This window comes from Cucumis melo, chromosome 6, assembly GCF_025177605.1.
Source record: "Cucumis melo cultivar AY chromosome 6, USDA_Cmelo_AY_1.0, whole genome shotgun sequence".
In the NCBI taxonomy this organism is placed as follows: domain Eukaryota; kingdom Viridiplantae; phylum Streptophyta; class Magnoliopsida; order Cucurbitales; family Cucurbitaceae; genus Cucumis; species Cucumis melo.
The window spans coordinates 17,675,266-17,690,985 of record NC_066862.1 but is presented as its reverse complement, the minus strand read 5'-3'; the positions used below and the strand labels follow the sequence as shown (position 1 = coordinate 17,690,985).

The 15,720-nt window shown below is 37.1% G+C and overlaps 1 long non-coding RNA gene across 2 annotated transcripts; it reads left to right on the top strand.

Annotated features, from left to right (window-relative positions):
- Positions 1 to 1,905: 1,905 nt before the first annotated feature.
- LOC127149881 (uncharacterized) lies at positions 1,906 to 14,300 on the top strand. Of its 2 annotated transcripts, XR_007821716.1 has the most exons (7): positions 1,906 to 2,145; positions 2,423 to 2,522; positions 2,769 to 2,818; positions 3,623 to 3,689; positions 13,058 to 13,174; positions 13,445 to 13,525; positions 14,161 to 14,300. It is a non-coding gene; the product is annotated as an uncharacterized LOC127149881 (long non-coding RNA). The 2 variants fall into 2 exon arrangements; XR_007821715.1 differs by having other exon boundaries at positions 2,769 to 3,689.
- Positions 14,301 to 15,720: the final 1,420 nt, after the last annotated feature.

Genomic DNA, 15,720 nt, shown 5'->3' with positions numbered 1-15,720 from the left:
CCATACCAAAACCGATACACTCTGAAATACAAGAAAAACCAGAGACCTCCTGATTTCGAGTGAAAACCAACTGCCCTGTTTTCTTCATCAAAAAGCACCAAATGAAAATCCGAATTTGCTCCAACGTTCTTCATAAAGTTTGTTTAAAAATGAGTTAATTTTCAGTAAATGTAAATCTCACCTCTTAATTCCTTTTGAAGAGTTCAAACCGAATTAAAAACCAGTGATGTGCAGAATGAACTAAAATTCAGCCATTGATACACTTTGCTTGAGTTCTCCTCCTCTTCTTCAACCTAAAAAATTCTAGTAAAATTTCTCTTCTTCTTCCAAACTCTCTCTTAGAAGTTCTCTGCAAATTGAAGAAGGAAAAAGAACAAAAAAATAAAGGGAACTTGGATGTCTTCAAACTTGGCGGTGAAGGGAAGAGAAGAAGAAGAAGAAAAGAGAAAATGAAATTTTCTTCTCCTTTTCTTCTTTTTGTCCTTTCTTTTCTTTCTTTTCTTTAATTAATTTAATAAAACTATTTAATATATAAATATATATTTATATTTACACTTAATTTCCATTTTTTTTCTTTTTTTTTCCAGATTTAAAGAAATTAAACCAAGAAAATATCGGGTTTACAGTGGCAACGCCAAACGATACGCTACAGGGCCAATCCGCTCCAGGATCTCAATCGGCCCAACAAAGCGGGGACTCAGCTTTCCTCTCTTCTCAAATCGTAAGACACCTCTCATAGGTGCTACCTTCAAGAACACCTTGTCCCCCACATCAAACTCAAGATCCTTCCGTCTCAAATCCGCATAACTCTTCTGCCTACTCTGTGCGGCATGCATACGTGATCTAATTTTCTGTATCGCTTCGTTAGTAGACTGAACTAACTCAGGACCCATCAATCTCTGCTCACCCACCTCACCCCAGCAAACAGGGGATCTACAACACTTGCCGTACAAGGCCTCAAATGGTGCCATGCCAATAGTAGCCTTAAAACTGTTATTATAAGCAAATTCCATCAAATGCAAGTGGGAGTCCCAGCTACCTGGAAATTCCAATGCACACGCTCGCAACATATCTTCTAAAACTTGGTTCAGACGCTCAGTCTGACCGTTAGTCTGTGGATGGAAAGCTGTACTAAAGTCTAACCTCGTGCCCATAGCAGTCTGCAAACCCCTCCAGAATTTGGAAGTGAAACGGGCATCTCTATCAGAAACAATCGACACTGGCACTCCATGTAGTCTCACTATCTCAAACATGTACAACTATACCCACTTACTAGCGGTGTAGGTGGATTTACCCGGAACGAAGTGCGCTGATTTGGTAAGTCTGTCAACCACAACCCAAATCACTGTAAAACCCCTCAGAGTTCTTGGCAGTCCTGTAATAAAATCCATGGACACGTTTTCCCACTTCCATTCCGGTACGTTCAAGGGTTGTAATAAACCCGTTGGTTTCTGTCTTGGTGCCTTAACCTGCTGACACACCAAGCATTTACTAACAAATTTTGCCACCTCTCTCTTCATATTACGCCACCAATAAACCCGCTTCAGGTCTTGATACATCTTCGTACTACCCGGGTCCATGGAAAATGGGGAACTGTGAGCCTCAGATAATAATTCTATTTTAACCGCACTATCTGATGGCACATAGAGACGCCTCTCAAACAAAAGTCCACCATCAGAGGATATGGTGTAAACCCGATATTTTCTTGGTTTAATTTCTTTAAATGTGGAAAGAAAAAAAAAAGAAAATGGAAATTAAGTGTAAATATATATATATATATATATTTATATATTAAATAGTTTTATTAAATAAAGTAAAGAAAAGAAAGAAAACAAAGGATAAAAAGAAGAAAAGGAGAAGAAAATTTCATTTTTTCTTTTCTTCTTCTTCTTCTCTTCCCTTCACTGCCAAGAGTTTGAAGACATCACAGTTCCGTTTATTTTATTTTTTTCTTCTTTTTTCCTTCTTCAATTTGCAGAGAACTTCTAAGAGAGAGTTTGGAAGAAGAAGAGAAATTTTACTAGAATTTTTAGGTTGAAGAAGAGGAGGAGAACTCAAGCAAAGTGTATCAATGGCTGAATTTCAGTTCATTCTGCACATCACTGGTTTTTAATTTGGTTTGAACTCTTCCAAAGGAATTAAGAGGTGAGATTTACATTTACTGAAAGTTAACTAATTTTTAAACAAACTTTATGAAGAACGTTGGAGCAAATTCGGATATTCATTTGGTGCTTTTTGATGAAGAAAACAGGGCAGTTGGTTTTCACTCGAAATCAGAAGGTCTCTGGTTTTTCTTGTATTTCAGAGTGTATCGGTGGATTTAGAATCTCTATTTTGTATGGATGGAAAGCTTATTCAATTTACTACAACTTTCATGAATAAATTGTAAACCAAAAACGACTAAAAATTGGTTAAATTGTAGGAACAAGTTAAAGAGGTCGTGTGCGCGTGATTCTTGAAGTGGTTCTGTTTTGAGGGTTATATGTGTTTATGCACGGAGAATCAGATTTATATGTCTTCAGGTAAGTTTTAGAGGATCTCAAAATGAAGATTTTGATATAAAGAACACTCATTTGGGTTAAGTATTGAGAAAGTTATAGTCCTTTGAAGTTTATGCTAGAAATCTGGAAATTTTAGAGAATTGTTGAAATAGGATTTTATTTCTTAAGCTTTGTTTTCGTGAGCGTCATCTTTGGTGCGACATGTTATGTATATCTTTAGGAAACCAGAATGTTTAGAGTTTTAATACTCGGTTGGGTTGTTGGCAGGCCGAGAAGAATTAACCCGAGCTTATAGACCAAGGATTTAGCCCAAGACTGTGAGTGACAAAACCAACTTTGAAATATTTTCCATAACTGTTATTATGATTGAATGCGATAAATGTTTATTTACGAAGCCATGAAAGGTATTTGAATTTCATGACTATTTTCAAGTATACATTTGGAGACTAGATTTCTTAAAGAAATTTATGCTAGCACGTAGATATTAAATGTTTGGAAAGTATTTAAACCACAATATTTTAAGCAAAGCATGAATTAGTATGAAGTTTTGTTTTAAGAACTACAATTTTCCACGAAAGAGCTGAGTAAAGTTCGAGCTTTGTGTAAAATTTATAAGCAGGCATGTTTTAATATTTTATGATGATTTATGAAATTTTCATTAACTACATGACTGAGATCTTGAGCCTGAGGCTAGAGATTACCGTGTGCACACTGGTTAGATTTCGTTGTTGACGTTGAGTGTACTCCGTAACAACGATGCTGTCGTGAGTGCTGGGCGGGCCCCACTACGACAAAGACGATGGGAGTGCTGGGCGGGCCCCACTACATCGTAGTGCTTGTAAACGTTGTTGTACTAGGTGTACCCTACACAACGTAGATTCGTCATGTTAGTTAAAATGCTTCGATATACTTGATATGCCTTGCTAGATTTCAATGATGAACATGCTGAGTATTTAAGGAAGCTATTCTTACTACTACACATTTACATTTACGACTTGTATAAACAGATTTATATGTGTAAAGTTTTCACGTGCTCTTATCTTTAAATTCATAGTTTTAAACTGAGTCACTCACTGAGCTTCATAGCTCACCCTTTCCAAAATGTTTTACCCATTTTCCAGGTAGAGATCGAGTTCCCGGTGCCTGATAGACTGCCTTAGTCTGCGGAAGCTTCATTATCGATTGCCAGTACGTATTTTGAGTTGGGCATAGAGTCTGTTGTGTTGTGATGTATATACACCCTTGTATGTTATAGATACTCCACAGTTTGTATAAGCTTTAGGAGCTGTAGTTGTGTAAATTTTGTTGGTTATATTTTGATTAAAGTGTCTTTAGGTTTACTCGTGAAATCGGTAAATTTTGAGGTACACTTCATGTATGTGTTTGACTAGCTGTGTTTGACTAGCTTAGGATCTGCTGTGTTTTGTGGCATGTACAATAGTTTATATACTAGATTGGCAAGTTCATCACATGAAAGTTTTAAGTAGAGTCGACAGATACAGGTACAGAAAAGCGTTGTTTGTTGGCTTCACGCCATCTTTCGGTCTAAGGTAGTAGGTAGTCCGGGAGGGGGTGTGACATATGGAGAACTCAACAGCTTGCCCTGCCTTTGCTAGGCCACGCTTCTCAACCAAATAAGGATCGTTACTCTGAGCATCAATGATCTTTTGCCTCAAAGTCAGCTGTACCGTCAACTGGGCTAACTGCATAGAGACTGCCCCTACTGACACTGCAATCTCAGCCCTCTCAAGATCTCGATGCAATGGGGCCTGTCGGGTAATAAGTGCTGCTGAATGTGATACCTTTCTACTAAGAGCATCAGCTACCACATTTACCTTGTCTGGATGATACAGTATCTCACAATCGTAATCCTTCACTAACTCAAGCCATCTTCGCTGTCTCATATTCAGTTCCTTCTGAGTAAAGAAGTATTTCAAGCTCTTATGATCCATGAAGATCTGTATCTTTTCACCATATAAGTAATGCCTCCATATTTTCAATGCAAAAACCACTGCTGCCAACTCTAAATCATGTGTAAGGTAATTCTGCTCATGACTCTTCAACTGACGAGAAGCATAAGCGACTACCTTACCTTGCTGCATCAATACACAACCCAAACCCTTCTTGGAAGCATCACTATAAATCACAAAACTCCTAGAACCATCAGGTACAGTAAGAACCGGTGCAGTAACTAGCTTCTGTTTAAGGTTCTGGAAACTGTCCTCACATGCCTTGCTCCAAAAAAAAGGAGCTCCTTTCCTGGTCAACTGAGTAAGAGGAGTAGCTATACGGGAAAAGTTCTCCACAAACCGCCGATAATAACCTGCTAAACCCAAAAAGCTACGAACCTCACTGACTGTGGAAGGTCGGGTCCAACTGGTGACGGCCTCTATCTTAGCTGGGTCCACAGAAACTCCAGCATTAGACACCACATGTCCTAGAAAGGACACCTGCTTTAGCCAAAACTCGCATTTCGAGAACTTTGCATACAATTTATTATCCCGAAGTGTTTGCAGAACCATACGTAAATGCTTCTCATGCTCGGCCTCCGTCTTGGAATATATCAAGATATCATCAATAAACATGATCACAAAAGTATCTAGGAACTCCCTAAACACTCTGTTCATCAAGTCCATAAACACTGCCTGAGCATTCGTCAAACCAAAAGACATCACAATAAACTCATAGTGTCCGTATCTGGAACGAAATGCTGTCTTCGGTACATCACCATCCTTAATCCTCAACTGATGATATCCCGACCGAAGATCAATCTTAGAGAACACTGTAGCTCCCTGTAACTGGTCAAACAGATCGTCGATCATGGGCAAGAGATATCTGTTCTTAACGGTTACCTTATTCAACTCCCTATAGTCAATGCATAGACGCATCGATTCATCCTTCTTCTTAACAAATAAAACTGACGTACCCCAGGGTGACACACTCGATCGAATGAATCCCTTATCGAGCAATTCCTGTAACTGCACTTTCAGTTCTTTCAACTCTGCTGGGGCCATTCTGTATGGGGCTCTGGATATAGGAACCGTGCCCGGCTCCAACTCTATGGCAAACTCAATCTCTCTGTGAGGAGGTAACCCTGGAAGTTCTTCAGGAAAAACATCCGGATAGTCCCTTACCACTGGTTCCGATGACAGTGATACATCAACCTCCCTAGTATCCACCACGCTCGCTAAGATACTCCAAGTACCCTGACTGAGCAGTTTGCTGGCCCTCATGGCTGAGATTACCTTAGGTAACGACCTTGACCCTTCTCCCTTTAATTTAAAACTGGCCATCGAGGGAGGGTTAAACGCTACCTCCTTACGAGAAAAATCTATGCTGGCATGGTTAGCGGCTAACCAATCCATACACAGAATTATGTCAAAGTCGAGCATGTCCAGGACTAACAACGTTACTTCATTCACATGGCCTGCTATCTCAATCTAGCATGCTTTCACCTTTTCTTTCGACAACATACACTCACCAGAAGGAGTAGATACTGATAAAACATGGTGTAGGGGTTCTACCTCTAAGCGGGCATGCAACACAAATGCAGAAGAGATAAAAGAATGTGACGAACCCGAATCAAACAAAACTAAGGCGTAATGCCCCAATACGGGAAGCGTACCTGTCACCACTGTGCCTGCCCTCTCAGCCTCAGTCTTGTTGGTAGCAATGACTTTACCCTGATGTGGAGCACCTGCTCCCTGATTCTGTTCATTCCCGATAATTCTCATCAGGCATCTGTCAGTTATGTGCCCCTCTTGCCTACACTTAAAGCAAGTCAAGATCCCAAATAAACAACGGCCCAGATGGTACTTCCCACAAGTGGAACACAACGGTTTCCCCCTGGCAACTTCCCCTACCTCAAAAGGTTTCTGCTGGAAGTGGCGAAACTCACCACCTGATCTGAAGTTCCGCTGTGGCACTGAAATAGGCTGCTGCTCAGCCTTCCTTTTCTGTCCCGAGGTCGAACCTCTACCTGCGACCTTAGACGAGTTAGCCTTCTCCTATAAACTAAGATCCACTGCCAGGCGCAGTGCATCGGCATGAGTAGCGAGTCGGAAAGCTCGAACCAAACCCTGGATGTCTAGTCTGAGGCCTCTAACAAACTTATCAGCTCTGGCCACCTCAGTCACTATCATCTTGGGAACGAAGCGAGATAACATGTCAAACTCCGCATCATACTGCTCTACTGTCATGTCGCCCTGCTCCAAGTTCAGGAACTCTTGCCGCTTGGCATCTCTCAAACTAGCAGAGAAGAATTTCGCATAGAAACTCTCCTTGAATTGTTGCCACGTGATCTGACCCACGTCACCCCCTAGCATTCTCTCTGTAGTCTTCCACCATGCAGTACCTCTGTCTGTCAACATGAAAACAACACACTGAACTTTCTGATCCTCAAGGCACTTCATATACCAAAATATGGTCTCCAAAGACAACAACCACAGCTGAGCCTTGGTGGGGTCCTCCAAAGACCTATCGAATGTCGTGGGATTATACTTCCTGAAATCCCTCAAGTGCTTGTCCTCTGCCGACACTGATCGGGCACGACTTGGGGCACAACTGGAACTAGAGCAGGAGCTGGCGGGGCAGGCTGCTGCTGCTGCTGCTGCTCCCGCATCTGCATAATCAAAGCCCTGAACCTCTGCTCATAGCAGCTAGGTCCGCATGAGTAACTGGCGCAGCCGGGTAAGTGGCTTGGGCTACAGGCTGCACCTCAGGTTGAACACGTCCTGCTCCCCTTCCTCGGCCTCCTCGGCCACCCTTACGTGCACCTCTCTTTGGCGACATTTCCCTAACAACCACCAATGATCCCTTTAGTCATATGTGATAATTAACTTCGCAGTTTAACTTAGGTAAGGTAATGCATATAGAGTTATACATATAATTTCATGAGAGCGTACTTGACGAGTGGCAAGGATCGTCTTAGCCATAAGGACACAAAAACACGGACTCACATCATAAGTCAGTCTACATAACCTAAACTTAGGCTCTGATACCAATTGTAACGACCCAACTTTCCGGACTAAGCTGAGGTCACTACTCAGTACTAAGACTCGACCACAAAACACACAAACCCATAAAGGACCGGTTACGATTCATTAAAAACGTTTAAAGATATTACAAAAGCAGTTTCGAGCCCTATTTTAAATCACAATCACGGGAGTTTCAAATACAATACTCAAGTCATCAAACTCAAAATCACAAAACCAAATAATCTAACAAAATACATCAGCGGAAGCATAAAGAAAACCAGACGCGTCCATATGGCCTTCACGCATCCTTCTTACCTCTCTTCGGTCTGCCCCTCGCTGTACCCTTACCTGAAAAGTTAAAGAAGAGAAAGGGTGAGTATAAAATATACCCAGTAAGGGACCCACTACTGGGCCCGTAAGGGAAAAACAGTTAATTTCCTATTCAGGGGTACCCTACGTAAACAGTCTAGTGGTTCCGTAGAACGCACAAATCAGTTTTGTGATCCCGAAGGATGCACGTATCAGTCTAGTGATCCCGAAGGATACACCTCTCAGTCTAGTGATCCCGAGGGATGCACATATCAGTCTAGTGATCCCGAGGGATGCACATATCAGTCTAGTGATCCCGAAGGATGCAAATATCGGTCTAGTGATCCCGAAGGATGCACGTATCAGTCTAGTGATCCCGAAGGATGCACGTATCAGTCTAGTGATCCCGACGGATACACCTATCAGTCTAGTGATCCCGAGGGATGCACATATCAGTGTAGTCATCCCGAAGGATGCACATATTAGTCTAGTGATCTCGAAGGATGCACGTATCAGTCTAGTGATCCAGAAGGATACACCTATCCGTAAGGTACACTACCTCATAGATGAAGCTAACCGTTACCCCTCAGTCCATACTAAACCGTCTACAACAGTCATACTCCGACAACATTCATATTACAAATTCGCCATAGGCTTCGCCAGTCAGATAGTATAGGTTTAAACAACTACATCCTCAGTTGCTATATGCGTTTCCAATTCGCACACCATTGTGATATTCCTTAGATCCAGTCAACTAGTCAATCAGAATCGGACTCACAGTCCTTCCACGACAAAACTCCATGATCAATATCCAGACAATAGACTACCACATACCTAACCGTAAGACTTTAAAGTCCATCGACATACAATTCCAGTCCACAACGTAGCCCATTAACATAACTACAATATACAGAACATCCGGGCATCGGTGTCTATTCGTAAACAACTCCTTACACCCGATGGCACACAAGCTACAACTAGCGGTCACGTTACCTTTACATCAGACAAGAGCATAACAGCGATACTTAAAAGTCAAACATACATCCATTTATTCAGTACAGTTACTAACGTGTAATCCCCTGTGGATTACTACGTTTCCATCCTCAATCCGAGGTCCAGTAGTAGGAAATCCCTTACCTGATACTTGCTCGATCGAGTCCACGCTCAACGGATCCACCTAAACGAAAACACAAGGGTTTTAAACGACGATACTAGCAAGATTCATTTTTAAATGGTCCTAAGCAACATCCGTTGACTTACTCGAGAAAAGGGAAAGCTATCTCCAAAAGCCTTCCACGAAACCCGAGAATTTGAGCGTCAACTCCCTAACACCTTCAAGGAACGAAAGGTAGGACCAAGTCTTACTCCAATATTCAAACTCGAAACGGTTATAGGGGTAAATTTCCAAAATAATCCTTACCGAAGACTCACTGTGACCCGAAGTGGAGGAAGGAAAGCTTAGGTGACTCGGCTCAGCCCGGCTCGGCTCACCCTCGGCTCGGCTTGGCTCACTCGTGGCTCACGGCTCACGGCTTGACTCGGCTCGCAGCTCAGCTCGCGGCTCAGCTCAACTCGGCTTGACTCGCCTCGCGGCTCAACTCAACTCGGCTTGACTCGACTCGCGGCTCGGCTCAACTTGCGCCTCGGCTTGGTTTGGATTCGTGGCTCGGGTCAGCTTGGATTCACGGCTCGGGTCAGTTTGGATGAGGGTTCTCGGGTCGACTTGCAAGATAGGAGATCCATGACCGTTGGAGGTTCGCCGTCGGCTGCTTGGCGAACGACGCGGCGGAAGGCGGCTGGACGTCGGCAGACACGGTCGGACGAAGAACGCACAGCGGCGTCCGGTTACGTGAGACCAAGAGGGAGATCGGAAATGGACAGGGCCGCGGCGGACGAACGTTGAAGCTGAAAAAAAAAATTTCCGACGACGGAGACAGAGACTAAGGTGGAGAGAAATGGATGGAGAGATGGCTGTGTTGGTCAGCTGAAGAACGCAGGAGGAAGAAAGAAGAAGAAGGAGGAAAACAAAAGCGGCGGGCTATCGGGCGAAGGACGGAGGAAGAAGTAGAAGATGAAGTCGGGAGGGGGGGGCGCGCGGTTAGGGTTTTTTTTTTAAAAAAAATTATTATATATATATATATATATTAAATAATAATAATAATAATAATAATAATAATTAATAATAATAATAATAATAATATTAATATTAAATAATATTAATATTAATATTAAATAATGAATATAATATTAAATAATAATAATAATAATAATATCAAATAGTAATAATAATATTAATATTAAATAATAATAATAATATTAGTATTGAATTATAATAATAATAATAAATAATAATAATAATATAATTAATATTATATTATTATTATATCAATTTACAAAATTTTAATTTTAAAGAAATTCATATCCCTAAATTTCTTTTTCTACCCTCTTCGAAGGAAACCGAGAATTTGCACCAAAATTTTAAATTTTCGAAAAAAATCACACAAAATGATAAAATTTACCTCGAAAATTCGGGGCATTACAATTTTCTCTCTACCAAAAACGCGAAAGCCTAGACTCTCTCTACCTATATCATGCATATATTCATTATTTTTATAATTTTATACAGAATTAGAATATAGACTCTATTACGAACCTAATGCAATGAAAAACACTTAAAACAAAGTCCAAACAAATAAAAACGGGTAAATCGAAGATTAGAGACCAATTGGTAAATAACAAAAAAGATTCAATACTTCCACGCGCGTAAACACCTCAAGGTCGTGAGTTTAAATCCCAGCCGAGCGTATTCCTTTACTCTCCATTTCCGAAAGACTTCACGCACGCACCTTCTCCACTCTTCAGCCAATCTACATATGCCACGTGTCGTCTTCTCCTCACGTGGGAGCCTTTGATGTCCTGTGTTTGTATCTCATAGCCTGCAAATCATTTTTGCTCGCATATTTTCAATGGCAGTCTTCTAAATATATAACAACTTTCCAAAATCCTCTTATTTCTATCAAATTGAGTGCGCGCCTGGCCCTGAAGTTATGAGTTCAAAACCCATGAAGCGGTTATTTTCATTTCTTTTCTATATATAACTCATTTTTCTGTAAATATTAATCAATTTTTAGTTATATTTGATCCATTCATAAATCCAACTCCAATTTTCACCCAAATTCTCTTTAAATATCATTTTTTCAGAACTCTCCCATCTCATTCTATCATTTTTTCTCTAAAAAATATTCCATCAATCTTTTATTCCAGTAGAGGGGTAATCTTCTAAAAGGTAAGATGATCATGGATATTCAATTTATTTGAGAGTTTCTTCCATTTTTCTTCTAATTTAGCATGTTGATTCTTTAATTTTTGTTCAAGAACGAATTCAATTCCATGTGATCTCTATGAAACAATCTTTTCATTTGCTCTTGATTGTTTAATCAGTATGCAAGATACATTTTGTTTAGAAAATTAAAGTGCGAAATTCAATTGATTATCTTTGTCTACAAGAAATATTTTTTGATCCAATGGAGGGGTAATCTTCTAAGAAGTTGTAGATACAACATTTTGACCTTTATTTTTTTTTTAATTTATTTACTTTATTTTACTTTATTTTTATTTTATTTTGAAAGTTGGATTTGAATTTGATTTAACTTTTTCTTTTTAAAAACAAAAACAAAAAAATGAATATCAGTCTCTTCCTTATTTTCCCTCAACTCACCCAATTTTCTCTTCCACTCCCACCTTTTCCGCTCTCTTCCCTGTTTTCCTTCAACTAACCCAATTTTCTCTCTCACGCCATCTTCTCCACTATAAAAAACAGAGGATTTTTTTTGAAGGGTACGTTTGAGATCAATTGGAAGGGTCGAAAAAAAGCCAAGGAAACTATTTTGTCAAAGGTAATTTTTTTAAATTTTTTTAATTTCCTCTCTTTCCCTTCCCTTTTAAGGATTGAAAAAAAAAAGCTAAAGAAAACTATCAAATTGGTCTTCAAATGTTACAATTTTTTTAATTTCCTCCCTTTTCCTTCCCTTTTAAGAGTGTGATCAATTATAAGAATGTAGTTTTGCAAATTTGTTTTTGTTGTAATTTCCTTAATTAATTTTAAGGTGACTTTAATTTTGTTAGGGATAGGGCTTAGGCCAATTGGATTTACTGTTGTTACTTCAAATTTAGGTCAATTGGGTTTAGTATGCTTTTATTGTTTGCTTTTATTGTTAGTTCAGATTTAGGTCAATTGAATTTATTGTTGTTTAGGTCAATTAATTTCAACGTGCTTCGAATTTGTTAGCTTTAGGTCATTTGAGCTTTTAATTTTGTTAGGTTTAGGTCAATTGAATTTATGGTTGCTTCAAATTTAGTAGATCTAGGCGATTCAAATTGGTTAGATTTAGGCCATTTTATTCTATATTCTTTAAATTTGTTATGTTTAAGTCAATTGATTTAATTTGGCTATTGTTATTTTTTGGTTTACTGTTTATTAATTGATTAGACTTATAAAAAAGACAGAATAGTTTGTAGGTTTAATATTTATTTCACAAACCTGTATTATTTCTCAACTTGTATATTATATTAGATATAGTATTTTATAGTATATCCGATATATTATTTTATATTATTTCCAATATTTTATATTATTTTCAATATATTATTTTATATTATTTCCAATATATTTATTCTCAATCTGTATATTATTTCCAATATAGTATTTATCAACTTGGATTTTATATTATTTCTCAACTTGTATAATTTGTCAACTATATTATTTGCTGTATTATTTGTCAAATCATTTGCCAAACTGTATTATTTCCCAACCTATATTTGTCATATTTCACATTGTTTTGCTAATAATAATAATATTATTATTATTATTATTTATTTTTCAATTTCTATAATTGCAAAATGTATGAAAAATTCATTTGATTTTTTCCATATGGATATAAAAATTTGAGATGGAAAGGAATAATGTTCATTTATGGATTTTATGGTTCTTGGCTTGCAACTAGTATATTACATTTTTCAATTAGTAAAAAAATTTCATTTTTCCTCACTTAGATGACTTTTTTTGCTTTTCCGAGCTTCTGTCAATCTATGAAGTATCATGCTATGTAAGTTTCATTATCATCTAATTTTAACATTTACGAATAGTGATAGACTAAATTAAAAACTATAAGAGGATAAGATACAAAACTAGGACTTCTCAATTTAAGTCATTAAAGATTTGCTTTTGTGTTGAATGTCAATGATGATGTTTTCTTGTTGTATGGTTCCCAGGAAAAAAAAAACAAGGATTATTTAGATCAATATATTGTCTACTCGATTTTTTGGGTTGAGTTTGATTGAAGAGGAACTACAAGAGATCTTTGATAGCAACACTTCCCAATCTTCATGGTAAGAAAGTTTTGAAACTTACTTATTTTGCAACTGGATTTTATATATTATTTGGATTTTTGGAGTATGTAAAATTTTAAAGTGTTTGTTATTTGTTACATTGTGTGTTGTTTTCTCATAACATTGGTTGCAACTTTTGTTCTTGGAATAACTTTGAAAATAATGTTAACTTAATTTATCATGAACTCGGTTAGGAATCAAATAATGAGTTAATATATTGCATTTGAAACAATAATTGGATAACTTACATAGTTTGTTATTCATTATTAGGGCTTCCAAACTTGTAAAAAAGAAGAAGCCTCTGTAGAGGGTAATCAAGATATGAGGGTGGAGATTTAGTAAAAGAAAGAGGTAAGTGTGCTTTTTGTTTTGTAACGTAACTTAACTATTTTATTTTAGGAATCATGTTAACATGTAATTAGGAATATTGCTTTGACTATCCTGTAGTGGTAGCCATTGAAAATCTATTTTGTGTGATCCACTTAGACATATGTTTTAGGAATCATGTTGACAAATACTTAGAAACTTGATACTTTGTTGTGTTGACTATTCTGCATTTATGGTAGTCATTGAAAAGCTATTTTGTTCAATCGCTTAGACATATGTTATAGGAATCATGTTGTTTTGTATTTACTTTGGAGGAGGGGGGCTAAAGGTACGTTTATGCTTAAGTTTCAATTTGATGCAAACTAGAACATTGCTTGATCTATACAAATTGAGTCGAAACTTACATTTGCAACATTTATATACTATGCTTATGTCCGTGCTTATGTAGTCGGTGTTTTTTTTTTTAATCTTTTGCATTCCTTATGGGTCTTTTATTAAAAACCTTGGTTGTATGAACTTTGGACGCTTATTTTGAAAAGTTTATTAGTCTGCTTATTAAGAAGGTGATTTTTGTTTGACATGTACTTAATGTTTATGCCTATGCTTGTGCATTTTCTGTAATGAATGTTAGCTAAGGTTCATTTTCTTCAAATTTGCAGGCAGTGAAGAATCCATGAACCATGGTATCGATCAAGTTCTCATTTATGTGTCAGTTTGATTAGATTAGGTCACACATACATGTAATATTACAGTAAATTTATCTTTTGGATTATTGTAAAATCTTTACCGATAATGTAAGTTATATTTTTTATTATCAATATAAATATCTTTCCAACATATGTGGGTAATGCTAAAATTTAGTATTTGATTTTTTGAAAGAAGAAATATATGACAAAAAAATATATGTTGCGAAAATGAAGAATAACGACACCAAACATGTGTCGACATATAAGCCTTTATTAAATAGAAACAGTGTTGTTAAGGCACATTTCTTGACAACAATTTTGTGTAACGAAATATTTACAACGACAATATATTAATGTCGAGTTATATTGAAAGGTGACACACTTAAAACGTCATTATAAGAGTATTAATGACAATATATTGGTGTCGAGTGATAGATAACGGTGACATATTTAAATTTTCAATGTAATAGTATTAATGACAATATAATTATGTCGAGTAATAGATTACGATGACACATTTAAAGTGTCAATGTAAGGGTATTAATGACAATATATTTGTATCAAGATATAGATAACGGTGACATATTTAAAGCGTCAATATGAGGTTATTAATGACAATAAATTTGTGTCGAGTAATAGATAACGGTGACATATTTAAAACATCAATCTAAGAGTATTAATGACAATATATTAGTGTCAAGGTATAGATAACAATGACACATGATTTACGTCAATATAAGGGTATTGATGACAATATATTAGTGTCGAGTTATAGATAACGGTGACATATTTATTGCATCAAGGTAAAGGTATTAATGACACAATTTTGGTGTCATCTAAGCATATTTAATGACACATTTTTCAAAGTGTCGTTAAATAGCCTTTCTTGACAGTGGCTTCAATGACGAGAAAATTGTGTCCTTGAAAGTCTTTATGATGCAAAACTTGCGTCGTTAAAATCTATATTTGTAGTAGTGATCATTCACTTTTCAGCAATGAGGACCTTGCTACATTCTAAATTTGGGGGTGTGCAAGGTCCAAGCTAAAGCTTTCGAAATTTTTTTAAGAATCCTATCAAGGCATTTTAAATAAAGCGTTTTAAAAAAAGTTAAAACAATGTAAAAAATAAAGTAAATTAGAAATTATTTTATTCAAATTCAATTGAAATAAAAACTTCAATGTCGTTGTCTTTCGACCCAAAAATAAAAAACAAAGCTTTAAAAATACGAAAGCAAAGTTAAAAAGTGAAGATAAGAGTTGTATTTGAGGAGAGGAATAAATTCATAGAATACCAATGTTTTCCCACACAACGCCAATACCAAATAAAGCAACAATAAAATTTTTCGCTAAAAAGGTATTAAAATTTTTAGAAATTTAAGTCATTTCTAAAGATTGAAAACAAATTTTCTAGAAAATGAACAAGGGTATTTTGAGACTTAGCTTGCCGCCTTCTGAACTTGAAAATTTTCAAATTTGGAAGTACGTGATGGAAGTGGAGCCGATTGGCGAGTAAGACTAAATCACATTATGAGA